Source organism: Pezoporus flaviventris, unplaced genomic scaffold (genome assembly GCF_033815535.1).
Source record: "Pezoporus flaviventris isolate CSIRO_AGI_PZ_B2104156 unplaced genomic scaffold, CSIRO_AGI_Pfla_v1 ptg000007l, whole genome shotgun sequence".
Taxonomy (NCBI): domain Eukaryota; kingdom Metazoa; phylum Chordata; class Aves; order Psittaciformes; family Psittacidae; genus Pezoporus; species Pezoporus flaviventris.
In genome coordinates, this window is record NW_026892555.1 from 80,193,450 (window position 1) to 80,221,258 (window position 27,809).

The following is a 27,809-nucleotide window of genomic DNA, read 5'->3' on the forward strand; positions in this document are numbered from 1 at the left end:
AATGCATCTTCTGCTTGAAAGTGCTTCCCCCCCCCTTCATATTTGTGTATTAAATATGTGTGTTTATATTTTGACTACTTAATAGAAAAAATTTGACCTCCAACTTGCATTCTTCTTAGGTGGAAAGCTAAATACTGTGATATACAAAAGCATGGGCATCTCTAAAGTTATTTTTCTTTTGACATTTTTACTTATACACACTTTATAAGGCATAAAATTGTTACTTTTGGGGTTTGTTTTGGGGGGAAATAACATGTTAACATGACAAGGTTTTTTTTTTCAGGCAATATTCCCAAAATAGTTTAATCACTAAACTTACTTATTTAATTTTAAAATTTAACCTTTAAAGGCTGATGCATTAAAATCTGTTGTTTTACCAAATTCACTCTATATAATCTCCTAATTTTAACATGCTTTAAGATAGCAAATGATAATTAATAATTACAGTCTTAATTAAAAAAATAATGTTGATAGAGTTATAGAATGGTTTTGGTTGGAAGTAATCTCTAAAGATCATCTGGTCTAACCCTCCTTTCATGTGCAGGAACATCTTTTACTAGATCAAGTAGCTGAAAGCCCCATCCAGCCTTATCTTGACCACATCCAGTGATGGGGCATCCACAATTTCTGTAGGCAACCTGTTCTAGTGCCTTACCACCCTGACTGGAACAAATTAATTCCTTATGTCCAAAGTAAATCTACCCTCATTCAGTTTAAAACTGCTGCCCCTTGTCCTGTCACTACAGGCTTTGGTAAAAAGTCTCCCTCCATCTTTCTTATAAGCCTTCTTTAAGTACTGAAAGGCTGTCACAAGTTTTCATTATTTACCAAGGGGGTGGATTGTCTTTAATCTTCTATTTCTAGTCAATATACCTTTAAAAGCCTTTGTTATTATTCTATGCATTCTTCATGAAATTCAGCTCCACTTGCACCTCAGCTTTCCTAATCTCATGCCTACCCACCCTGGAAATGTCCATATATTATATTCTTCCCAGGATATATGTCCTTGCTTTTCATTGCGTATGCAATTCCTTCTTATACTTCAGTATGACCAGGAGGTCCTTACTGAGCCATGCTGGTCTCCTGCCTTCCTTGTCTGATTTCTTATACAGAGGAATTAAGAGTTCTTGCATGTCCTTAAAGAGCTACCAGCTCTGTTCAGCTCCTTTGTCCCTGTGGGCAGTTTTCCAGGGTGTCCTATCCATGAATTCCTTGAACAACTGAAATGCTATGCTATGTGCTATGAATGATTTAAAATACTGGTAGGTGACCATAACTTTTAGATATTAATTTATTTATTTTTTTTTAAAGGCAAAACAGCAACACCTAAAAAATGGCAGGGATCAAGTGAGACTGCCATTAACCTTTTCCTTTGGCTAGCAGAAATTCTAGACTAGAATCAAAACAAATCCTGAAAAAAAAAAAAAGAATCAAAAATTAAATTACTTGTTTGGGAAATCAGCTTCCGAATTTTTAAAATGTGCTCTTGGACAGCCATCTACATCTCTTGAAGGTACTCATATGCTTAAGTCTCCCAGAAAATGTCTTTGTATTTATTTTTTTTTAGAAGAATGAATGTTCACTGTCTTGGAACAGCTTTTTAAAGGTGGTTGATTTTCTTTTGTTCTGAAGAAATGAAACATGGAGATGTTTTTTTTTCTGAAAACTTTAATCTGAGAGACTTTGAGGCTTTATCTTCCTTGTTCTGTCTAAGTATTGTGACTGAGGTAGTTCCCTGCAATGGAAACATAATTTTTTTAGCATTATTTTATTATTAATTTTTTGTAACATATGAGTTATGGGACCCCAGAATCCATTTATCCATTAGTGTGGTTTTTGGTGTGTTTTTTTGGTTGGTTTGGTTGGTTGGTTGGTTGGTTTGGTTTAGTTGTGGTTTTTTGTTTGTTTGGTTTTGGTTTGGTTTGGTTTTTGGTTTGTGTTTTTTTTTTTTTTAATATCAATTTTTCCATCAGAATTACATTGAAAATCAGATTTCATTACAAGGGTTTTAATCTTACTCAGAAAAGTGGGTAAATCACAACACTTACCATTCCATACATACCATACCCACTCTCACAGCAACATAAGGCAGGTCTTCAAGCATTTTGTCAATTAAAATTTCATGTATAAGGCTACAATATGAGTCTTTAAATAACCATTAAATCCAGAAGACCTGAAAAAGTTAGCAAAGACTGAAAAAGTCATTGCTAATTGTGAAAAAGCCACATTGTTGTGTCTCTGAATGTAGGAAATGGCCTTTCATTTTTTAACATAAATGAGATTTTACTGGATAACAAAACACGCTAATAAATGACTGGAGCGAGAATAACGTCTCAGTATGCACTGTTTTAATTATAATGCAATAGTGTCTTAGTGCACTGTCTGTTAGACATGTATTTTAAGATGTGGCATTTAAAGTATGTGCTTTTTAGCCAAAGGATTGTTCATAATATAACTGCCATCCTTCTCAAACTTTTGTCTATGCATGAGATCATGCATAAAAGGTTTTTTCTTTGTACAGTTTCTTGAATAATGACCAGAAATGTTCAATAGGTTTCTTGAAGGTGAGCTGAAAGAGAAAAATGAAAATTTAGAGAAGGAGAAGCCCAAATTCTTTCACTTAATATCATGAATTATTTTGGATAGGGAGGGAAATGAAATACAGATTAAGATAAAATTTAATATTTTTTTTTTTTTTTACATGAGTGAATTTATTCCAATGTAAAGCATGATTTCTAAAGATAGTACTATTATTCCATCAGCATCACAGCTGGTATGAGCTGCGGTGTGCCTCTAAAGCATTGAGCTGTGTTTACTACAGCATGATGTACCATGAAAATGCTACTGAAGGTTGAATAACTTTCAAGAAGGTTTATGAAATCTTACTTCTCTATTAGATGTATTTTTAGAATCTTATATTTTTGTGAAACAGCCCTAAGATGGCATCCCTAATTCTTCTTGTGGCCTTCTTAGTGCACTCTTTTGCTTTTACAGTACTTTAAAGAAATAATAAAAATCTGCTGTTTTATTATACGCGTAATTTGATGGAGAATGTATAGTTAGTTCTGGAGGTACTTTCTGATAAAGTAAACAAGGTAACAGATAAAAAAAAGTGTTCTGAAGGACTTCAAAAATTCTTTATTGTGGGGGTGTTGAGACGCGGGTACAGGTTGCCCAAGGAAGCTGTGAATGCTCCATCCCTGGCAGTGTTCAAGGCCAGGCTGTACAGGGACTTGAGCAACCTGGTCTAGTGGGAGGTGTCCCTGCCCATGGTGGGTGGGCTGGAACTAGATAATCTTAGGGTCCTTTCTAGCCCAAATCATTCTATGATTCTATGATGATTCTATAAGTGTATAGTAAACTATGCATATGCAGAGTGTAAAAAGAAGAAGCATTGTTCAGTACATTCCTTTTCATACAATGCTAATGAATTGGAACTTTATATGTTAACAACTATTTTTCTCATGGGTTTTTCTTTAAAACCTGAAATTAGGAGTGTGATATTTATCCCCAAATGATGTCATTAACACCCCTCAAAATTAAGGCCTTTCTTACCCTTACCCTTCCTTTTCTACTCTCCTGCCTGGATTTAATATCCACTGAGTGTTGCTATTTTGTTCTTTCTTTGGAATGGAAAGGCATGATATTTGGTTAACCTCCAGTCTCACACACTGCAGTTGACAGTAATAAAACTTGTTTAGATATACCATGTCCTTGTTTAAATGAGAGTGTTTCAGCTTAACACTTGGTGTATACAATGGCAAAAAAGGTCTCATAGTCCTTTCACAATTGCAGAGTAGAGAAAGGCTTGTGTCCCAGCAGCTCAGATTCCAAGCACTATTTTTGCCATTGCCCTGATGTAATCCACAATTATGCTGATTTTGAGCTATTTGTTGAGCAGCTATGGTGACCTGTGAAACTGATAGGGTGAATGGGGCAAAAAATTACGTTCAGGAAGCTGCATACTTCTAATTATATCTATGAAATGTATATGTTGCATTTTTAACTTCTACAGGAATTGGTGGAGGATCCCCAGTGCACAGGAATTGCAAAATCTTGCTGTGTTTGCATCAAAATTCAGATGCTAGAATTGTTCATGTGGGAAGTAAAACTTCTTTTTTTTTTTTCCCCAATTCCCCAAAGTATGCCTTTTGATGATTAGTTATAATACATGGGAATTTTTGGAATGTATACCCCTACTTCAGTTATGACTGTAGGCCATGTGTGAAGCAAATGCTTAGAACCTATAGAATCACAGAATTATAGAATAGTTAGGGTTGGAAAGGACCTTAAGGTCATCAAGTTTCAACCCCCTTGCCATGGGCAGGGACACCTCACGCTAAACCATATCACCCAAGGCCTCGTCCAACCTGGCCTTCAACACTGCCAGGGATGGAGCATTCACAACCTCCCTGGACAACCCATTCCAGTGCCTCACCACCCTAACAGGAAAGAATTTCCTTCTTATGTCCAATCTAAACTTCCCCTGTTTAAGTTGTAACCCATTACATCTTGTCCTGTCACTACAGTCTCCAATGAAGAGTCCCTCCCCAGCACCCCTATAGGCCCCCTTCAGATACTGGAAGGCTGCTAGGAGGTCTCCATGCAGCCTTCTCTTCTCCAGGCTGAACAGCCCCAACTTTCTCAGCCTGTCTTCATACGGGAGGTGCTCCAGTCCCCTGACCATGCTTGTGGCCTCCTCTGGACTTGTTCCAACAGTTCCATGTCCTTTTTATGTTGAGGACACCAGAACTGCACACAATACTCCAGCTGAGGTCTTGAAAGAGCAGAGTAAAAGGGCAGGATCACCTCCTTTGACCTGCTGGTCACGCTCCTCTTGATGCAGCCCAGGGTACGGTTGGCTTTCTGGGCTGTAAGCGCACACTGAAGCCGGCTCATGTTAGTTTTCTCATCAACCAACAGACCCCAAGTCCTTCTCCACAGGGCTGCTCTGAATCTCTTCTCTGCCCAACCTGTAGCTGTGCCTGGGATTGCTCCGACCCAGGTGTAGGACCTTGCACTTGTCATGGTTAAACTTCATGAGGTTGGCATCAGCCCACCTCACAAGCATGTCGAGGTCCATCTGGATGGCATTCCTTCCCTCCAGCGTATCAACTGAACCACACAGCTTGGTGTCATTGGCAAACTTGCTGAGGGCGCGCTCAATCCCATTGTCCATGTCACCGACAAAGATGTTAAACAGGACCGGTCCCAACACCGATCTCTGAGGGACACCACTCAGCTGCAAATATTTATCTGACTAAAAGATGCTTTCCTTAATAGTAGGGTCTTCCATGCTTTTATTACCTCCTTCAACGTAATGTTCAAGCATCTTTTCCAATGGCACGATGTTTTTATAGACTTATGACTATAAACTTAATGGTCTTCACTATTCTTAACTGTGCAAATTTAGCATTCTTTTATACCAGGATACTCTAGCCTACCAAAGTAATGGACAGCTCAGTCAACTAAAGTAAGGTTTTATCTTTTCTTCAATTTCTTTGTAACCCTGCATTACATGATTTAGTATTATTATAGAGAACTGTGTCTATAGTTATGTAAAACAGAAATTAGCCTAAATGTTCCTAGTGCGTTTGCAAACTCTGATCTATAGGAATTTATGATAAAAAAGATTTCTGTACCTTAGCATAGGACTTTTATAAAATCAGTCAAAAATTATAACAAGCACTGTCTCTCTTCTTTTATTCAAATATAATTGTCCTAAATTCTTTTGCAAGTATATTTTAATCTTGCCAGAATCTCAGCAAGTTACCATATTTCTTTCTTGTATTTTATAACTACCAATTATAAATTCAGAATACTCTTGAAGTGAAACATTGGTTATTTATACTAGAATTTTACATGAAAACCTCTTTTCAGACCAAGTCTTACTTCTGACTACTATATTGAAGTAAAAGAGGTTATCCTTGCTTTGAAAGGTTGATAAAAAAGGAAAAAATGCAGCACAGAATAACAAGGATTTAGTTCGCAGAAGGTATTCACTGTGATCTTTTATTTGTTTTATTTGCTGGAATGCTTTAGATCTTTTTTAATTTTTTGAAGAAAATGAGAATAATTTACTTGTAAGACTGTAATACTGCATGACAGCTGTGTGTTTAGATTTTGGGAATGACTGGACAAAACATAACCAGTGCATTACTTTTAATTTTCCAACCACCTGTATTGGAGCACTATAACATGTACTTTGGAATCTTGCATCCTCAGAGTACATTAGATAAAGACCAGTAATCATTGTCAAGAGCTAAATATTTATAAACAGCATAAAGCTTTTTGCAATCCCGCAAAATCTAGAATAATTTTCCTATAATGCAAAAGTGCTCCCTCCAGATGCTTTCAGATTACAATAAACAAAATGCATTAGCTTAAAAAATGCAGGCTTCATTTCCTCTCTTGCTTTTGAAAATAATTGGGTTGTTCACATACAACTTGTAGAATACTGTTATGTAAAATAAAATTTCTTTTTCTAATGGAAAACTTAGATCAGTTATGACCTACTTGTAAATTTGGCTCTCAAAAGCTTTTTACCTTATTTTATTTTCCTTTTTAAATGATACTGGGGTCCTTGAAAGAAAGAAGGATATTTGGCTTTTAACGTTTCCTTTATTCATGCCACTTGCAGAGATCATCATCAAGACAAGATAATCCTCCATTTGCCATCCTAATAGTTTCCATTATAACTGATTGACAGAGATTTACAGTGCTATGAAATACTACTAAAATGAGGATTAAATTGTTTTCTTATTCTGAAAAAAAAAAAAATGCGCAAAAGAATGGAAGACCTCCTGAAAAGTTTCATGGTATTGTGCACTTGAGAAGGATAAGCTTCTAATATGTTCTCTAGGGAGAAGCTTGTAAAAAATAATTCAGCATATAACTTGAAATGTTAGCAGTATAAGTGGAGATTTATTTTTCCCCTCCTGCCTTTACATTACATCCTTAAGAATAATGAAAATAACAAAAAGAGTGCTTTAATTTTGGTAATCTTCAGGCGTCCATTTGTTTCATGAAGGGTTTATATTATTATCCTGAATTAAGCTGAATTAAGCACACAGGTCAGAATGGATATGGAAACAGAAGTCAGTGATTAATTCTTGGCCACAGTCCATTTAATGATCTTCATGGTGCAGTGCAAAGTCCTTTTCCCCTGTGTCTGTTTAAATTCTGTTGACTTCCTTAAACATGTTGAGGTAGGGAATAACACTCGCTTGGAATTGTGAAGGTTTCCCTTTTCAAGTAGAAGAATGCTTTTTTACTTTCTCAGTAGATTTCTGAGTAATTTAGCCATCTCCAGCTGATCAGTTTTCCTGCCTGCAGTTCAGCAGGATTTTTACCCTGAGGTCATAAAGAGGTAATTTTGCTAATTTCAGTCCTAGGTTCAGCATAATACAGTTTCCAACTGCAAAAAAATTTAGAGTAAGAGTAAGTTATTTCTGTGCCAACAATTTTTATTACCAAAATTTTCATTTTATTCTTTTAGTTCTCTTTAGTAGTTGCTTCTTTGAAGCCAATTCTACAAAAGGAAAAAGTAATGGAAGCAAATACTTAAAGAAAACATGTACATCATTTAAAATTATATATGACTTCAGAAATAAGAGTTTTATGTTAACAACTGTCACTTTCTTTTCCCCATATTAGTGAGTAAATTAATTCTGTTGATTATAAAGATAATTTTAATCATTGGGTAGATTGAATAAATTGAACATATAAGGGTTCAAACTCAGAAAAAAAATTGCTTTTAATTCTATTACATTCCCTTCAAGAAATTACAGTAACTAATTTACTTTGAGCATGACTCTACTTGCAACATGGTTAACAGTAAAAGGTCCTTATTCATCCAGAAGAAGGAGCCCTACAAAACATGATGTGAGAAGGGCTTCTTAACCTCATCTGGAAGGAGTCAGGTTAATTAACTATTGCTTTCCTGGAGTTGAAACAGCTATACAGAGAAGCCTGGCTAAACATATACTAAGAATATGAACAGAAATAGATGGTCTATTAATATATTAGAAATTTAGTTCATAAACATGAAAAGAAGTAAAGCCTGACCAGTTCAGAGAGATGCCAGGTAAACAATTTTTCCTTATCTTACCGAGGAGTGTGCAGTTGACCTCTTTCTTACCTCCAACTCTTTCTTTTACAAGTCAGTAAGATTAATGAATTAAAGGATCTTCTTTTTTTGCCAGTGACATAATTTTATAAATCCTCAATCCCTCCCCTCCTGCCTGTTAGAACATCCTGGATTATATTGTTTTAGGGCCTATTACTGTCCATTATTGTTGACCATGTTTCTTAAATTGCATAGCCACAGTTTCATTGACCCTGTATATAAGGCTTGAAATAAACAAATTTTGCTGTGTAATACATGCACTTTCACTTACTGTATTATTAATAGAAAAGCATGCTGGATCTTGAAGATTGAAGTACAGTGAAGACAAACTCTTGCCAACAATATTTTAGTCCCCATAGTACGTTGACATGACTGTAGGTAAAATCAGTGTGGCAAAAACTAGTTCTTTGCCAATGTGAATACAAGCAGTCATTTTCAACTGCAAGTTGAATATTCTGTGCAAGGCTTTCATTGTCTGTCTCATCTATTCTATCAATCAGTGCTACATCAAGAATAGATTGAGTCTCCTTAAAGGGATTTTTCAATACAGTCGCTGGTCTTCTGTGCTTTTGTTGTAGAGGTCAGAAAAGGTCCTACACCTACCCCTCCCTTCGTTGCTACTATTCCTTCACAGAGAATCACACTGTAGCAGATACTGCTGATCACTCCTTATAATTTCATACCAGCACTTGTTATATATATATGTCACTACAAAGATGGTTTTATTTCTGATATCTTTGAAAATGCATAAGAATTTATTTTTTTTTTTGTGAAAAATCTGGGTAGTTTATGCAAAAGACCTGTATTAGTGAGCCAATTTTGATAAAAATCTTCCAAACGGGAGCAATGGAGAGAGCACCTAGAATACTGGCCTAAATTATGACCTGCTTATCTGGTTTTACTATTTCTCAGGGAAAATGAATCAGAAAGTCATTTTAGAGGAGAGTTACTACTCTCAAATAACGTTTTCCTGTAAGCAGTCACTATAGATGAAGAGACTGTATCACTATAGTACAAGCAATTTTGAAATTCATAATTGTGTTTCAAAATGAATTCTGACTTCTCTATACATTAAAAGGTGTTAACAAATCAAAAATTAACTCTTCAATGTTGGAAAATATGAAAACCAAGATGTCTTTCAGCAAACTGCTGGAATCAAAGACGTAATTTTGACACATACGTAGTAGGAAGGACTGATGCTGGGAGGAGTAGCTATCTTTTTATATGTAGGAGGCTAGAGAAATCCTTGTCATTCAGTTGCTTCTAATGTTTTAATTATCTCTGCTGTTTCTTTCCTTGGTCTTCTGTGGGTCAGAAGAGAAATGTATTATGCTGCCTTTTATATTCTTGGAACAGCATTTGACTTTTGCAGCATGTTTTCTTCACTCTGATTTTGGCATCAAACATTAGTAAAATGACAAAAAGCAATAGCCAAATGAACAGATCTTGGTGTTCTCTTTTGTTGGAGCCTATATGAGGCATAGACAGCCATTCTGTCTTTAGCTAAGCTTTGCTGTTATGTGGCATACTCATACTCATTCAAATTATACTGACAGTGAAGGAGCTCTTCTATTGTTTGTGTTACAGGTCATATATATTTAAGAAAAGATGTTGATAGTTGGGGGTGTTTAGCCTGGAGAAGAGAAGGCTGTGTGGAGACCTCATAGCAGCCTTCCAATATCTGAAGGGGGCCCATAAAGATGCCAGAGGTTACATATAAGGAAGAAGCTCTTTACTGTGAGGGTGGCGAGGCGCTGGAACAGGTTGTTGAAGGAAGTTGTGAATGTTCCATGCCTGGCAGTATTCAAGGCCAGGCTGGACAAGGCCCTGTGTGACATGGCCTAAGGTGAGGTGTCCCTGCCTATGGCAGTATGGCAGAGGGGCTGGATCTGGATGATCTTAAGGTCCTTTACAGCTCTATGCTATGATTCTAGGATAATAAGAAAAACATAGTTGTTTCATAAGATACCCAAAGTAGAGTTATTCTCTACCATTACTTTATGAATTTTCCACTCAGAATTATTACTATTTATAGGCTAAGCATTTTTCAGATTTAACTAGAGCATTCAAAAACTTTTTCATGAGACGTTTATCCCAACTATGAGCCAGCTGTGGCACGGTGTCAGCAATTTCAATATATTCAGTGCAAATATGATGCATTTTCTATGCACCCCAAAGGACAAACAGTAGATCACTTTTTGTTCTAAGCCAGTTCACTCCTTTTAGTGGGATATCTTTAAAGAGGAGGTGAGCTGCTTTTCACTTTCCTAACAAGAAAAACATTTTTTTTGCTGACTCCAAACCTAGACATTACATTATTTCATCTGACTGTCAGATGTTAAAAAAAGATCATATTTTATAGATGCAAGTTGGTAAATGGATGCATTTCCTTGTGGAAATCTTACGCTATTAAAGTATCAGGGGTAAATATTCTGTAACCTTTATATTTTGTGTCAAGTGAATCTCACATTTTGATTTATTTCCCAAATATTTTTTCTTCTTTTGCAATAAACTCTTGTACATCAGGGCAAATTATTATATGATAGTTTGAATTATGACACTGGAGCCCAAAGTGATTACCTATAACAACATCCTCTGAGTATGCCGAAGGACTCTGAAAGAGGCATGTGCTCAATGCCATGCCTTTCCTTCTGTTTTGGGGTTTTGTGGTTTCTCGTCCATCAGCCATTAATGAAAAAAAAAACAAAGACCAATAAACTTCATCTATCTAATAGGATTATAGAAGTCAAAAGTTTGGTCCTAAACATGAGGTGGATTTTGCTTTCTAAGTCAAGTTTGGAGCTCTAGCAGATATTTACAATATCTGGAAAAACTGCTGCTTTTTAGCCCTGAATTCACCTTTGCTCTCCTCAACACTCACTTCCTGAGATATTTTGCTGATAATATGAATCATAGAATAGTTAGGGTTGGAAAGGACCTTAAGATCATCCAGTTCCAACCCCCTGCCGTGGGCAGCGACACCTCACGCTAAACCATATCACCCAAGGCCTCGTCCAACCTGGTCTTGAACACTGCCAGGGACGGAGCATTCACAACATCCCTGGACAACCCATTCCAGTGCCTCACCACCCTAACAGGAAAGAATTTCCTTCTTATAGCCAATCTAAACTTCCCCTGTTTAAGTTGTAACCCATTACATCTTGTCCTATCATTGCAGCCTCCAATGAAGAGTCCCTCCCCAGCACCCCTATAGGCCCCCTTCAGACACTGGAAGGCTGCTATAAGGTCTCCATGCAGCCTCCGCTTCTCCAGGCTGAACAGCCCCAACTTTCTCAGCCTGTCTTCATACAGGAGGTGCTCCAGTCCCCTGACCATGCTTGTGGCCTCCTCTGGACTTGTTCCAACAGTTCCATGTCCTTTTTATGTTGAGGACACCAGAACTGCACACAATACTCCAGCTGAGGTCTCACGAGAGCAGAGTAGAGGCGCAGGATCACCTCCTTCAACCTGCTGGTCACGCTCCTCTTGATGCAGCCCAGGATACGGTTGGCTTTCTGGGCTACAAGCGCACACTGAAGCCGGCTCATGTTAATTTTCTCATCAACCAACAGACCCCAAGTCCTTCTCCACAGGGCTGCTCTGAATCTCTTCTCTGCCCAACCTGTAGCTGTGCCTGGGATTGCTCCGACCCAGGTGTAGGACCTTGCACTTGTCATGGTTAAACTTCATGAGGCTGGCATCAGCCCACCTCATAAGTGTGTCGAGGTCCCTCTGGATGGCATTCCTTCCCTCCAGCGTACCAAGTGGACCACACAGCTTGGTGTCATCAGCAAACTTGCTGAGGGCGCACTCAATCCCACTATCCTTGTCAGCGATGAAGATGTTAAACAAGACCGGTCTCAACATCAATCCCTGAGGAACACCACTAGTTACTGGCCTCCAGCTGGACATTGAGCCATTGACCACAACTCTTTGAGTGCGGCCATCCAGCCCGTTCTTTATCACTGTGTGGTCCATCCATCAAATTGATGTCTCCCCAATTTAGAGACAAGGATGGCATGTGGGACAGTGTTGAATGTTTTGCACAAGTCCAGGTAGATGACATCACCTACTCTACCCCTGTCCATCAGTTCTGCAGCCCCATGATAGAAGGCCACCAAATTGGCCAGGCAGGATTTCCCCTTAGTGAAGCCATGCTGGCTGTCACCAAGCACCTTGTTGTTTTTCATGTGCCTTAGCATGCCTTCCAAGAGAAGAATATGAATATGAAGAATTTTATGTTAGAATTATAAAAAAATTAACAAGATGAGAAGGGAAAGGTGTGTTGAAAATCCAATGTCTCACCCACCTCTTTTAACAAAAATTGCAGAAATTCACTTTTTATTTTCTTAGATTTATTTTTGAAAATCAAGCTAAGCAATTATGTCATCGAGGTCTTAGTAGGTTTTATTACAACACAAAATTTGACAGGGTTCAGGGTGTTCAAAGTAGGTCTTTTTAGGTTTGTTATTCGTTGCAAAAAGGAAGCATTTTGCAAAATTTTAAACTTCTATTTTCTGTCATTATGCCTCTCCCTGTATGCTATTCCTATTTTTCACTCGAAATTGTCAACGGTACATTTCCATCATAAGGTTCCTAGCTCTCAGTCTTTCATGTAATTAAATCTCTGGGTATACTGCAGAGGTCATGGTCTTTGGTTTAGGAAACTAGGTTATTTATGACTGAAGACTTCAGGGTTTTACAGAGTTGAAGTAATAATTTGGTATTTTTCACAGATACTTTTTTCAATAGGATAAAGCCCCAGTAGAAATACAAAGAAGTAGAATGCAAGCACAGATCAAATATCAAAGTGCAAACCACTGGTATAACAATAGATAGAGCTCAACTGTTTTACCTGCTCTCTCTTAGCTGATGACAGAAAATGGTTTAAAATCCTAAATTTAGTATCCGTGGCTTGCAGCTTTTCTATATTTTCAATTTGCTTTCTGTTTCAGAGCCTGCTGTAGCTCAGTCTTCCGTTACTATACAACTGAAACTTGGGTAATAGCCTCTGTGAATTATTTTTCTTTTTCTAATATGTATGTTGTTAAATTTTTCTTTTTATGTGTTTTCTGTGGTATACTAACATTATTATTCTTCTTTCAAAATCTTAAAAAAAAAGCAATAGGACAAAAATCATAAATACATTTTCTTAGTGTTAGCCCTAGGCAATAGTAAAAATATAAATGAGTATACATGCTTGTGTTAGAGTCAGCTAAGCAAATTGCAGTGTTATGCTACTACTGTCCTTCCCATGAGTGTAAGTTAGGAAAAGCACCGATAGGATTGTTCAGCTTGAGGGTAATTGATAGTGTGATGAACCCACAGGTAGTGAAAGTACAAATCAAATAGTTCCTAACATAATTAATTTTACCTTCTAGATAAGGATTAGGGCAGAAGTGAACACAGCATTTTAATGGTATCGTATATACCAGTTACATGGTATATGAGAAATATTAGTTAATGTGATTTATGTGTGTCTGAAAAAAAACCCTAGGCATCTGGCATCATATGTTATGCCTGTTTGCTCTGAGATAAAATTTGCACATTAAAGATATTTTCAGTATAAAGTGGCTGACTTTGTCAGTGATGAAAACTCTCAAGGTACAAAACAAAACAAAAAAACCCCTCATCTTTTACACCAAATAAAAGTGCCTTTAAACAGCTGACTTATGGCTTGTTATATGACCTGTCTCACTAATAATGAAATATTAAAAAACCATAACTTTTCCCATCTGTTCAGTGAACAGGTGTAACTTGGTGTTTGTCATTTGATCTTTGCAACAGTTAAAATCCCTCTTTACATACATAACAAGGGTGATGATGTGTTAGAGGCCAATAAGATATTCAAGTGGGTCAGTTAAACTGACATACACAGATGTACTTGAAGCACATTCCCAGTGTAAAGATCAAAATCCTTTCAAATCTCGAACAGCTTCTAAGAAATTAAAAATACTGGGGTCTTGTTTTCCAGAGATTCAAATCAGCTTTATTCAAGTGGTGAAAAAAATCTCCTCATACAACACTTAATACTGACTGCCTTTCAAAAATATCTGTAACAAGATCAGAAATCTAAATATTTGGTTGCAATCTTTGAAATTCCAGTCCTTACTCTCTATTATTGGCCTGTTCTTATATTTATATAAATTTTCTTTGTTTTTCATAGGTGCATATTGCATATTAATTTTTGAATATTTCTAAAGTGAAGTAGAAGTAGATTCCTGGTAGTACTGTGAATCATAAAGAAATAAATGTTGTAAGTACTGTTGAAATTCTAAATTATTTGCAAGTACTTAGAAATCCCAACTATTTCAAATGTCTTCTTTCTGCAATCCCCAAACTGAGTTCTTTGTGTAAGTTTGGTACATTGTGCATAACTTCATTTGTATCCTAATCTTAGTCTATGGAGCTTCTCAACAAGAAAAGGCAAATTTTATTATCACCATTCCTTTAAAATATATATTACACTATAAAATGTGTAGTGGAATGGTACCCTAATGATACACTGCATAGTCTTCTTGCTAGAAATCTCTTAGTTTGATCTTAAATGATGTCACTTTATCTCTAGAGAAGTATATTTCATGCTGTCTGGCAATTACATATGATTCCATTCTTTTAACACTCAAAATACATTAGCTTTTTATTGTTTTAGAGGTTTTGCTGATTCAAATCTTATGATTTTTTAGCAGAAATATTGTGATTTTCAGCATATATCTTTCCTGTGACTTTCAAAATCTAATCATTTAACTGCATCTTTCATGCCTTCAATTGTGCTATAAAATATAACTGCGTAATTCTGTGAGATAAACTTGTCAGAGACAGTTTCTTATTCTGATGTTTTTCTGTTCATCTGGTCTTCAAGGTATTCTTTGAATTAGTATATTTTCTCTTCTACTAACTTCTTAACCTGTTTCTCTTGGGCAGACTGTCTGGGTGGAAGCTTAACAGCTTATTTGGAACTTACTGAAGCTATCCAACCTCTTTTTACCATGACTTTTACCAGCTGTCATATGTTATACTATTATTCACTACAATTCTTTAATCTGCTCTCTATTTCATTACAGTTTTGGGGGTTGTAGGGTGGATTTCTTTTTTTTTTTTTTTTTTCTTTATTACAGGCATTTTTTGCAGAGCTAATTGCTAATTTTGGTTCTTTCATTTAGCTCTGTGTGCCCTACTTTAGATAAACTTTTGGTTTTGTTCAAGAAAAAACAGGCATAGTTGTTGTGATAGTTGACACTATGATACAACAAAGAAGTTAATGTATCTTAGTTGACTTTCTGTGGTTTGAGGATGTTGCTGTAATGTCCTTGCTGTTGTCTTGTGTCATCAGCTTGCTTGATACTCTCTGAACAGCGTTGTTTTTACTGATCAGTTCTTGACATGCTTTGACCACTTCTATGTGGTCTTTTTTTATACTCCATTATCCTAAAAAGCTGATCTAAAAATTTCTTTTAATACTTAGAAGTTCCACAGTGGAACTTCATTATGTGGAGAATATCAAGTTAATTTTGATATCTTTGACTGGGAACAATTTACACAGATTTTTGTATTGTTTTGACTGTGGGATCTACATCACATTGACCATTGCTTTATGTTGCCTGACACCGACATCTCCAGCCTTGTTACTGACATCTTCTTCTATCCAGATAATCCTAGGAAACTTTTTGACTAAATTGAAAGTAGGGATTATAATATTTTTTTATTTATAGATATTTTAGATTATTATTATAGATTATTTTATTTATTTACAGATATTGCTGTGAAAGCAATATTTGTCAGTTGGCTCCCAGTTTTGTATTAGTTTTCTGTTTTACAGGTCTTAATTTCCTATGAATCATAGCTATAATAAGAAAGTTTGGAGTTTTCTCTTTCATTTTGACTGTTTTGTAAAATGTTTTATCATTCATTTTTGACTAATTCTAGGGACTTTAAGACAATATTAGTTTCAGAGATCAAAATAAGTACTTGTGTACTTGTAAAATGGTCTTTTTTGCCCCCCAGATATTTCATAATTCTGAATCATCTATCTCTAATAAGTGATAAAGATGTTAATAGAACAAAACTCTAAATAGAAACATAGCATGTGCTTTTTCTGAAATGTATAGCTGATGTTGAACTTAAGAAAAAAAGTAAATTTTAATCCTGCATTTACATATAATGAGTATCAAAAGAGGAAGAATAGCTTGAGATGCTAGAAAAAATAGAACTATAGACAGATGCAATGCAAGGAAACCATTTAGCTAGTTTGGAACTTTAAAAATCATGTTTTGTGATAAAATTTATTGCTATGAATTCTTTAAATCATTATAGAAACTGGATGAGTAATTGACAATACAATCATAAAGAGTGAAATAACAGTCTGGCTGCATAATAAATTTATCCAAAAATATGCTGATGCATCTGTTATGTTGTATGTCAGGTTTTGAAGGCTTTGAGAGATATTTGCAGATGAAAAGTTGGCAATGCATACCAAGCATAACAAAAATGACTAAGATCTATGCCTGATAAAACTTGAAATCTGCTTCTCTACGCAACTGCTTTTTAAATTGTATTCACACATATTTAAGTGATTTCATGTACCTCTTGCCAGGGTAGTCATAAGTCACTTGGAGTGTCAAAATTCTGCACTGAAAGGTTTGTAAAATAAGACATTCAAGCCTGAGGAAGATTTCAGACTTACACTTCAGACTCTTCGATACAAAAATTTTTATCTCCAAAATGAAGAGTTAACATTTTAAAAAATATTGTTGACTTTTCCCCAATGAAGTCACAAAACCCACTTTTATTTCTACTTCATTCTTTTTCTCCAAAATATTTTTAGAGCATTTAGATATGAACAAAACCACAGTGTGCTAGCTAGGAACTGTGAAGTGTACATAACCTACAAATCTGATATTTTGATCTCTGCTGAAGGCAAAATATTTTGGTTTCTGTCAATATATATTTCATGAAGAACTTCTGGAATGAGGACAATACAGATAATTTGAAACCCATTTTTTAAACAGATTCTTAGAAATCACTAAAACAAAGCCAGTCCCTGTAATACAATATTCAAGCTGACTATAGTAAAACAAAATCAATAACCTTTTAATACTGTATGGAGAACTAATACCTTTGATTCTTACGCAAACATCTGATTCTCATATGAATATCCATAATCTTAGGAAGACCTAGCAAATAGAAAATACCCAAGGGTATGTATGTCAAGTTTTTTAAGAATCTGAATAGGCTAATTGAATGCTTTTGCAATTCTATTAAGCTAAACAAATCTGTGTTAATCACATGTGATTCTATGCAGACTAAATCTTTATATTAAATAAAATTAAGCTGTTTGCATTACAGTAGGATCTTTTTATGCTGTAGCTGGCATTCCAGAAATGTGTTATGAGATACCTAAGTACAAAAAAATTACGTATCTTGAAAATAAGCTTATTAAAAAACTCCAAATAGAAAGAAGTTCTACTATTGACACTGGTGGAAGGAAACACAGGGACTAAGACGAGTGATCAGTTATGATAGACTGGTAGGTGATGAAATCATTGTTTACTAAAATTAATCAAGTTTATACCTTGAATTTTTAGACACTTTTTATCCAGATAGCAAGAGTTATTATTCCAGAACAGAGATGTTTGGTTATTGAAATAAGCCACATACATGAACTTGAAGCTTCTGAATTTCTTATTTCTATCTCCAACTTCTGTTAATCTTCTTTCCTAAGATTATTTCTCCAGTAGTTTTAACCACGTAGCAGTATTCATTCAATTACAAGCTTTGTTTCTAACCTTGCAGATTTTGTCACCAGTGTGCTTTTCATTATATGGGTAGAGAAGTGTTCAAAATTAGTGTCATAACTGGATGAAGGCAGGTCGATTTGGGGGAAAACAAGGAAAAAAAAGGAAAGAAAGATTTCTTATGTTGAGGGATTTCCAACTATCCATTGAGGGATTTCCAACTTGTCCAACAAGGTAGTTTATGTAGAATGTTGATTGGATTACTGCTTGCTGAGTGGAATAGGTAAAATGTCGATCTCCAGCAAGTTTAATTTAGATCTATGAAAAGACTGGCATTGTAACAGACTGATGTGATTCAGAGGGATTGTGCCACTGTGTTAAGGATACCACTTGGTAATTTGAGGGAAGTAAACAAGAAGACAAGAAATAAACAGTCCAAAAAATGTCTTTCCATGGAGTAACACTAAGGTATCATTCCACTCTTAGAATACAATCCTTAAAGAGGAAATAAAAAATACCTATGATTCTATTGACCTCTGTCTCATAAAAATACTACTCTCTTCCCAGACTTGTAAACAAAACAAACAATTGTCCAAGGGTTGATATCATTAAAGCTTCCGGCTTATAGCAATGAAGGCTCTGACATTATCGGAAGAAATAAATGCTATCACTTATTATAACTCAAACTATTCTTTGTGCACTGAACATCATTAGAAAGAAAACTAGTGACTGCGGATGTCGCATTACATTTGTTTTACTAACAATCATAGAATCATAGAATAGTTAGGGTTGGAAAGGACCTTAAGATCATCAAGTTCCAACCCCCCTGCCATGGGCAGGGACACTTTACACTAAATCATATAACCCAAGGCCTCGTCCAACCTGGTCTTGAACACTGCCAGGGATGGAGCATTCACAACCTCCCTGGACAACCCATTCCAGTGCCTCACCACCCTAACAGGAAAGAATTTCCTCCTTATATCCAATCTAAACTTCCTCTGTTTAAGTTTGAACCCGTTACCCCTTGTCCTATCACTACAGTGTCCAATGAAGAGTCCCTCTCCAGCATCCCTATAGGCCACCTTCAGATACTGGAAGGCTGCTATGAGGTCTCCATGCAGCCTTCTGGTTGCCCATTGTATCCTGAGAACGAGACACTGAAAACAATGAGTCAATGACGTACTCTTGAGAAAACTATACAGGAATGATAAAAAAAATGGAGGTGGGGAGTAGAAGTCAGGCTTACTACGGAAAGGATGGAAAAGGTTTGAAGGAAGATGAGCATGAACTACTGTTACCATGAACTTTAATATGTTTGTGATGGAAACTGTTGCGACACTAGCAAAAATGCAGCAACTGTCAATAGGAGATTTAGAAGAGGAAGGTGACTAGTTTAAAATAACACTAATATTATTTTCTTAAATTCTCATACCTACAAACTCATCGAATTTGTCCATAAGATTTTTCCAGCACTCAGGCACTGAAAGGCTTTTAACAAAGAGGTCTGCCCAAGATCTCATTCAAAGACAGCGAGAGATGCTGAACAAAGAACATCAGCAAGAAAGACCACCTAGCTGACTAGCCTCCTGGGTGTGGTTTGTTTTGTTTTGTTTTTTTTTTTATTGGCTAGAGGGTTTGCTTTGGACAGAGCTTTTTTCTACTTCCTTTGGGGCTGATGGTGATTACAGCCTTTCGTCTCCATCTGTTTCCACCACTGATTATTTGGATTTACTCACTGACTTTTTTCTTATCTGGATGTTTCAGGGTACCGAATCTGTGTTCTCTGTCTTTTAGCCAGAATTTCTTCATCCTTTAAGTCTTTGGTTTAGTGTGAGTATAGGCTGCCTTCTCTGTTCTCCTAACCTAGTTCTCCTGAAAAATCTCAAAGGATGTGCTAGGACCCTCATGACACATTGTTCTCATAACCATTCTTTCCATTTCTCCAGGATTTTCATACCTGGCCATTCGTCTTCATTCTTTCTTCATACCAGTTTTAGCATTTCTGTTATGTTTTTTACACACATGTAAAGAACTTGTTACTATGTAGCAGAAAAGATGGATCCCCCAAGTGCTACATTCCAAAGACACTTGACAACATGTTTAACTATTTTGCTCCAAGTGTAGATTTGCCTTTCACCTTAGATTGAATTATGATCCAGTTTAAAGCAGAATAGATCTCAAGGAAAAACTTTTTTTTTTTTTTTTTTTTCATTTTGAGGATCTTAGCTTGTATCAAGACCATATTTTTTTTCAAAGCATCCTCTTTGGGAATTTGGTTTTAACATCTGTCTTCTCTGTGTTCTCTGACTTGGAAAGCAGTATTTTTCCATGAATGTAAAATGTACACTTACTGCAATAGTAGTATATTCTCCAAAGGGTTTAAGGTTAAGAGATTTAAGTAAAGCCCCCAAACTATGCTTCCTTACCTAAGTGTAACTGGTATATCTCCCCCAAATAATGACAATGGTATGTTTGGATCCATTACATATTTCCTGCTTGATACAGGTTTGTTTTCTGCTGTTTCTCTGTCTTTTCTGTCTAGAATCTGGGTCTAAGAATTTTTTTTTTTTTTTTTGTAACAATCTACTCAACAATCCAGTCTTTTTGAAAATGTGTTTTAGCTTCAGCAGCTGAGTCCTTATCTGGATGACCTTTGCAGATCTGCTGGATGGCCAGCCTTAGTATAGCTAAGACACATGAAGTCTGTTGACTGTTTCTGCATCACAAGATTTTGTAAAGAGACTAAACACCTCTTTATTTTTTTTTCTTTTTACAGAAGTTGTTAGAAACTTCAAATTTACAATTTTGCAATATTATGGTAAGAATTTCTTCAACTTAAGTAAAATTCCAAGTTTGTAGTATCATCTTGTGTATGCAAAGTGAGGTAGCAAAGAACTGCAAGGGTAAAAAATCAGGCTAATTTGTTAATGTGCAAAATGATAGAATGATATGCATGTATACGAACTCAGTATACTTCTGTCTAATTCTGGAAAACCTAACTTCAAAATAGATCTGAAACTTTATATTTACTACAAGATTTCTTTCACTTAAAATACTAAATTGGACAGCTACTGAATTTTCATGAAAATGGATTATGCAGCAGATTTTGCAGTGATTTGAGTTTTAATACAATGACAGAAATTGTGGACATAGCACGAAAAAGCTTTGGGCAAAAGCTATGCTTATTCAAAAAAAGAGAAATTTGAATGGGAGCTATTGAAATCAATTTTATTTAGGAAAATTCTTTGATTTATACATGTTTTAAAAGGTATTAGTGAGCACATACAGCCTTATTAATGTGAACAGTGTGAGAAAAGAGGCTTATTGTAGACATCTGATGTTTAGAGGAAATAGTGTTGATATGTTCTCAAAATATTAAAAAACATTCAAAATACCAACATAGTAGTACGTAACTCTCCAGCCCATTATCTGAGGTTAATGGATTTATAGAAATTGTATCACTTTCTGTATAGCTGAATGAATCTGATCTTTCCACTGTCATCCAATAGAGTTTGGGTATTATTTTTCAATTTACATCTTTTGAGAGTTTTAAGGGAGACAAAGGAGTTGCTAATTCATCAGACAAAAAGGCAATCAGATATGGACCTGTTGGAGAGGATCCAGATGAGAGCCACAGAAATGATTAGAGGGTTGGAACACATCTCCTGTGAAGAAAAGATGAGAGGGTTGGGGTTGTTCACTCTGGAGAAGACCCTGGGGAGACCTTATTGTGGCCTTTCAGTTCTTAAAAGGAGCCTATAAGAATGATAGGAGAGACTTTTTAACTGCTGCAATAAGACTATGGATAATGGCTTTAAACTAAAACAAAGGAGATTCAGGCTGAATGTGAGGAAAAATTTTTCACAATGAGGGTGAAATACTGGAATAGGCTGCCCACAGAGGCAGTGGATGTACCAACTCTTGAGACATTCAAGGCCAGGATGCCTGTGGTTCTGGGGAACCTGATCTAGTTGAAGATGTCCCTGCTCTTTGCAGGACTAGATGACGTCTAAAAGTCCCTTCCAACTGAAACTATTATATGATTCTATGATTAATTTGAGCCACCAAATAGTATGGTGATGAGCTATAGTGCTATACAGGTATATTTCTAATAACAAATTCTTTTTAAGCTCCTTTACCTCCCCAAAGGAAAAAATGCCTTTTTAAAATTTCCACTTTTGACAAACTCTTCAGTATCTTTTTGCTCTTACATAGTTAAGTCATGCTCTCAGTTGCAAGAATTCCTGTCCAGAGCAATTGTAAGAAATTGAACTGTTTATTGTATGCTTCTCTAGCTAGATTATTTTTGTGTTAAAGAAGATTACTTTTACAATTGCTCATATTTAATTAAAGAACATTAAAAGAAATCTTCATTCTAGTCAGGATTTGCCAAGTCCAGACACACAGAGATCCCAAGATAGACAAAAAATGTGTTAGTATTTATAATTTATTCTCATTAAATCAGGAAGCATCAGGGTTTAATAGACTTGGAGTGCAATTGAGTCCAACCAGCTGTCTGCAAAAACTCTGTTGTGCACCTGTTCAAATATGATTACTCTGTCTTTATAACCCATCCATATTTTCTTTCTTTCTTTCTATGTCTCCACTTGCAGATATCTGAAAATATTTTATTTGACAAATTAAAATCAGGAAAATGTACAGAAAGTATGCAGAATGAGAAAGGAAAGAATAAAAGGGTAAAACATGGAACCATGTAAACTATAATTGTGCAAAGTAATGGGGAGTGTATTGTGGTAAAGTTGTAAGCATAGGAAAGGCTTATGTGAGCCTCGTGTTTATTTTTAATTACTATGAATTCACAGGCTACATTAGTTAACAAATTAACTGAATGAAATAAATAAAAATGTGGAGAGAACTATGTGTTAGTGGCAGAAAGTAATATGTATTTTTAACCTACTTGCATTCTTTTTATGTGTCCTTTACCAAAAGAGATATATAAATGAAATGTTTAAACAATATTTCAGAAAGCCTTTAAGTTTTTGCTCATGTAATGTGTCATATTTCTTTTATTATTGACAAATTGCAATGATTGTGTTATAATTGATATATTTGCTAAGTCGAAAAGCCATTTCAGAAATTCATTTGCCTACTATTTGCCATTTGTCTTTTGATGATTTATGTACTATTTTTCATTCTAACTGTAGCTGCTGAAGGATACCCACATCATATGTCAAACCAAGTAACCTGCAAAATGCAGAGAATTATGCCTGTTCTAAAGCATATACACTGAAAATAATTAAAACTGTTTACTCCTGATCTGGTTTCATGCAATTGCAATTTTTTCTCCTTGCAATAAATTTTTCCCAGCTTTAATATTCTGCTCTATCTTTCAAAACAAACAGCCCTTCTAAAACACAAAATTCCATGCCCTCCTGCCTCGTAAACTTACCTGTTTTTAATTGCAAAAGGACAGTGACAGTATGATGTTGAGTTCTGGTGCTTTATGAGAAATAATATTAACTAGGGTTTTTTAAAAATATATTTCTTTTCTGAGCAGTTTAGAATCTTTCTAACTACAATTCTCCCAGACAGATTTTTTAACTAGATTCTAAATTGTGCTTTGAAAACCATTCTAAACAAACAGATAATGTCAATAGGAATGAAAAAAAAATATTTTCAGACTGAAGGATCCTGGGGAAAAAAATAAAATCAAAGAATTTCAGCAGGCAAGAAGGGATCAGGCCCCTAAAAACACTCAAAAATTCTAGTGAAATTGATGACGTCCTGATGATCTTATGTGTTAAAGGCATTTTGCACAGATTCCTGGTTCCAGGAACTGTAACATGATGCGGCTGGATTCCTGGTTGCATGGAAAATACAAGATCAGGCCATGAGTTTTGAGGCTGGTAGATACACATGATGCCTATCATAAGAAGTTTGGAAGTCTATTAAGAGCACCTGAAAGCCTATAAAAGTCCCCTTCCAGGATATCTTGCCAAAAGATCTACAAGAATCATTCAGCAGTAGCAGAAGCACTGAATAATTGAGAATAATCAATCCCAGTCTGCCTGTTTGAACTGGAAGAGAAGAATCTTTAAGCAAAGATTACCTGACACAGGTGGGAAGTGCCAAGTAAACCCACTTGAGACATCTTAATGGAAAAATACACAAGGAGGAAAAGTCATTGTGCAGTACAAAGCTTGTATGCAAAATATAATTGAAGTCCTATAAAATGCTGTTTAATCAGGTATGAAAAGAGAACTATGGGAGTCCTGATTTCTCAGAAAGGCTGTGTTTGAAAACTTATGTACATTTCAGAACACTGTATGCTTAAAAGCCTTGAGGTTATTTAGCTTTTTTGGTGTGGCTTTTTGTTTGGTTGGTTTTTTTTTTTTGTTGTTGTTTGGTTGTTTGGTTGGGGTTTGTTTTTTTGTTTGTTTGTTTCAATTTGAGTCCTAAACACGGCCTAATGGCCTCCAGTCATACAGGAAGCATACATATAATATCCAATTTTTCTGAACAGCACTTACTTTTCCCTCCTTTCTAGATACTTATATATGGGCAACTTTTCATAAGTCTATAAAGAAAGGCTTGAAATAAGAACTCCTTTAAAATTCGGTAAGAACTAGAGACCAAGGACTGAAGTCTCTGTTAGTTGCCTCACCTGCTGTGACACTGAGAACTCTTTATTCTGTAATACTGCTCAAGCTGGCAGGGAAGTTACTGCTCGAAAGGACTTCACACAGAAAGAGGCACATTGAGGTTGGTGGCAAAATACCCAGGTGTGATGTGCAGCAATAGTAGTTCAGTCAGTGAGTTCATCTGAGGCACTGATATTGTTCCTGAAAAATAGTAGAGTTGCTACCTCATGGAATAATGTCCAACAATAACAGTGATGATTTAAGCAAGATTTGCCTCTTCAAAATTTAAATGCTTATAACACAGATGCTAGAATTAGTTTCTCAGATATAGTCAGTGGAAAGAAATGACAGTTTCAGGGGAAAAAAAATGATAATAATGCTCCACTCTAAAATAGATAAGATGAAAATTATAATGGATTCCTATTATTGAGAATTATTCTTTGGTGTTCTCATGCTTAAATGTAAATTCTTGTTTGACAAAAAATTCTTGTTTGACAAATAATTCTGTATTTGTAGTCCACTAGGGAGTAAAATGGTAAAATTCTTAGCAGGTGTTTTTTGCAAACCTGAAAATTATATTAAGAAGTCCAGATTTTATTTTTTTTTTTAGCAAGCATTATTTCATAAAGTCTGAACTTTTGGTGGCATTTCCCCTAATTCGGATATTTCACTTAGAAGAAAAAATTTCAAGGTTTCTTAAGACTGAGCATTTATTTTCTTCTTCCAAATTTTATCTGTTGTTCAGTGTGGAAACACAAATTATTTTATTATCAAAACAAGAATGAACTGGAATACATTGCTTAGAGACATCCTGCTAATGGAGATTTTAAGAACAGGTGAGACACATATGCCACAAATGTTGTTGATCTAACTGATGTTTCTCTGCTGGCACAGTGATAGAACAATTTTCTGATGCTTCTTTCTGCTTTATTTTCCAAGGTTGTGGTTTATCTAAATTACTAATAGCAAGCACGTGATATTTCATTTTGATTCAGAATAAAACAAATGTTTATGGAATTGGAATTCTGCTGTCAATACACTGTTGGGCTGATCTTCAGACTTCTAGAATACTACTTCAGTGCAGTAGGTGACTTCTTCAGTTCTGCCCTTCTTTAAAGTCAGGTTAAGTATCACATTATCCCAGCAGCTTGGTGGCTTCAGAGGCAGTATTTTGCCATTTATCTTGCTGTCATGATTAAGTCTAATGGAGAGTAATTTGTTTTTTTGGTGTGTGTGTACTTATAATACTAGCTTCATAATGAGGAGAGTTAGTAGTGTATTTTGACATGACTCTCACAGACATCAGAGCTGTGTGAATCATTAAATCATGGTTTATGTACAGTTACACCAGATACCACCAAGTGAAAAAGTGTGTCAAAACACATGAGATTAAAAATATGTTGTCCTTGACAAAGAGAACAATGTAGGCATAGTAATACAGTGAATCTCTTAAAAGTGATTAATTCATCTCTCTAAAGAAACATGTTTCTTCCCAGTGCATATGTGTTAGGGGGCATCCTTTCACTGCTGTACAGGTGAGTATGAATTTTTAAACTGGGGAAGGCAGAAAATCCGCTAGCACATGGAGCATTACTTCAGATGAAATGAGCTACAATACAAAATAGAAAATACGCTGTGGCTTGGCCTACCATGTGTGCGTTCCCTCTTGCCCACTTTTACTACTTCATGTCTAGATATGCCTTTTTAAGGGGAGGGGAAGGGAAGGGAAGGGAAGGGAAGGGAAGGGAAGGGAAGGGAAGGGAAGGGAAGGGAGGAGGTGAAGGAAGGAGAGGAAGGAGGGGAGGAGAGGAAGGGAATGAGCAACTGTTTCCTCTCTGCTCCTTGGACAAAGACTGTTTTTTTCCGCAGAAAATATTTTTCCCTGCTTAGCCACCATACTTACCCATTTTATGTTGTAGATATTAATTCTGAATTGTCATCACAGAAGAGTCGTAGGTATACATCTACCAGTGCTAAAATGTTTTGATCATGAGCATGATTTTTTTAACTATAAAATTAAGCAGCATCAGATACTAATCCAAGTTTTCCTTATTCAGCTCATTTATGTATGTTAAAAATAGTTTAAACTCATTTGTGAGTTTTCACTTTACTGAGGTTGTATGTTTTAATTATAACTTGTCATTGCCACTAATTCACTAGAAAAAAAATACACACATAGAAAGGCAGATTCTTTAAGCAGAGGAATTATTCTCTGATTTTATTTTTCATAGCAAGTATTATCATGTCACATGTGTCAAAGTAAACCAAGCCATGGATAATTTATTTTAGGCAAATGACTGAACTGTGAACATCATATAAAGTTGACAATTTAACAAAAGTTATAAAGATACTTGCTCTTGCTGCAGTGCAGTTTGCCTTGCTCCATGGCTCTTACAGAAACTCAGCAAAAAACAAGGCTTCATGCCTTCGTATGGGCGAGTTAAACTCATTGCTTAAGAGCTATGATTTCCATTTCGCTACTAATAGAAATAGAAATTCCCTGCTTCTGAAGACCTTCTTACCTCCTCCACATACCTTTTGAATACTACTGAATCCTTCTGCAGCTCTCTTTGGTGGCAGATCTTGAGTAAGGGAAGAACTGCAATTAACTCTTCAGTTGAGATGACAAAACACAGGTGCTCTGGCATAAAATAGAAAATTAAATAAATTATATAAAATGCATATGGCGTATGTGCTTTTGTGCTGTTTTATTTCTGAAGTTCTAATTGTATGCTGCCAAGTCATAGACATCTTCACAATATGTGTAAGCTCAGTTTGTCATTAGATTAAATTCCTTTCCATAATTTATGTTCTTGGCCATAGAACAGAAATGCAAAAAGTCAAGTGAGATGTTGCGCACAAGGATTTCAAAATATAGTAACTTGTCTTTTCAGACTTCCAGTGAAATACTGAGTTAAATAATTTTCATTTGTGCATATTCAGGCTGAAATATTTCTCATTTTTATGATGGGTGACCCTTTCTATTGTTCACCTTATCTATGCAAGAACTTTGCAGGCTAATTTGCAAGTTAATAAAGAAATTATGTAAGTGGATCATAGCATTTTGAAAATCCACAGGCTTTCTTTTGCTGGACTTTATTATGTGATGTCTTCCTGACTATAGTTTCAGCTATCTTGCTGGAAGCCAGAAAACCCATCTGCATGGTTGCTTTGCACCATGCAGACTCACCTTGTAAGACGTTCTCTTTCTGGCAGATTTGGAAATGGTACACTGTATTCTTAAATATAACTGTTAGTGCTATTTTTATTTTGTTAGTAACCAGTGAGAGTTATAGAGGATAACTGCTATGCATACTTTCTTTTATCGGCTGTTTCTATTTGCTA

General features: G+C 35.7%; 1 long non-coding RNA gene across 1 annotated transcript; it reads right to left on the minus strand.

The window, feature by feature from the left end:
- Positions 1 to 22,291: 22,291 nt before the first annotated feature.
- On the minus strand, positions 22,292 to 27,298 carry LOC133266412 (uncharacterized). The gene is made up of 3 exons (XR_009742385.1): positions 27,000 to 27,298; positions 24,488 to 24,665; positions 22,292 to 22,479 (listed from the first exon to the last, which is right to left on the minus strand). It is a non-coding gene; the product is annotated as an uncharacterized LOC133266412 (long non-coding RNA).
- Positions 27,299 to 27,809: the final 511 nt, after the last annotated feature.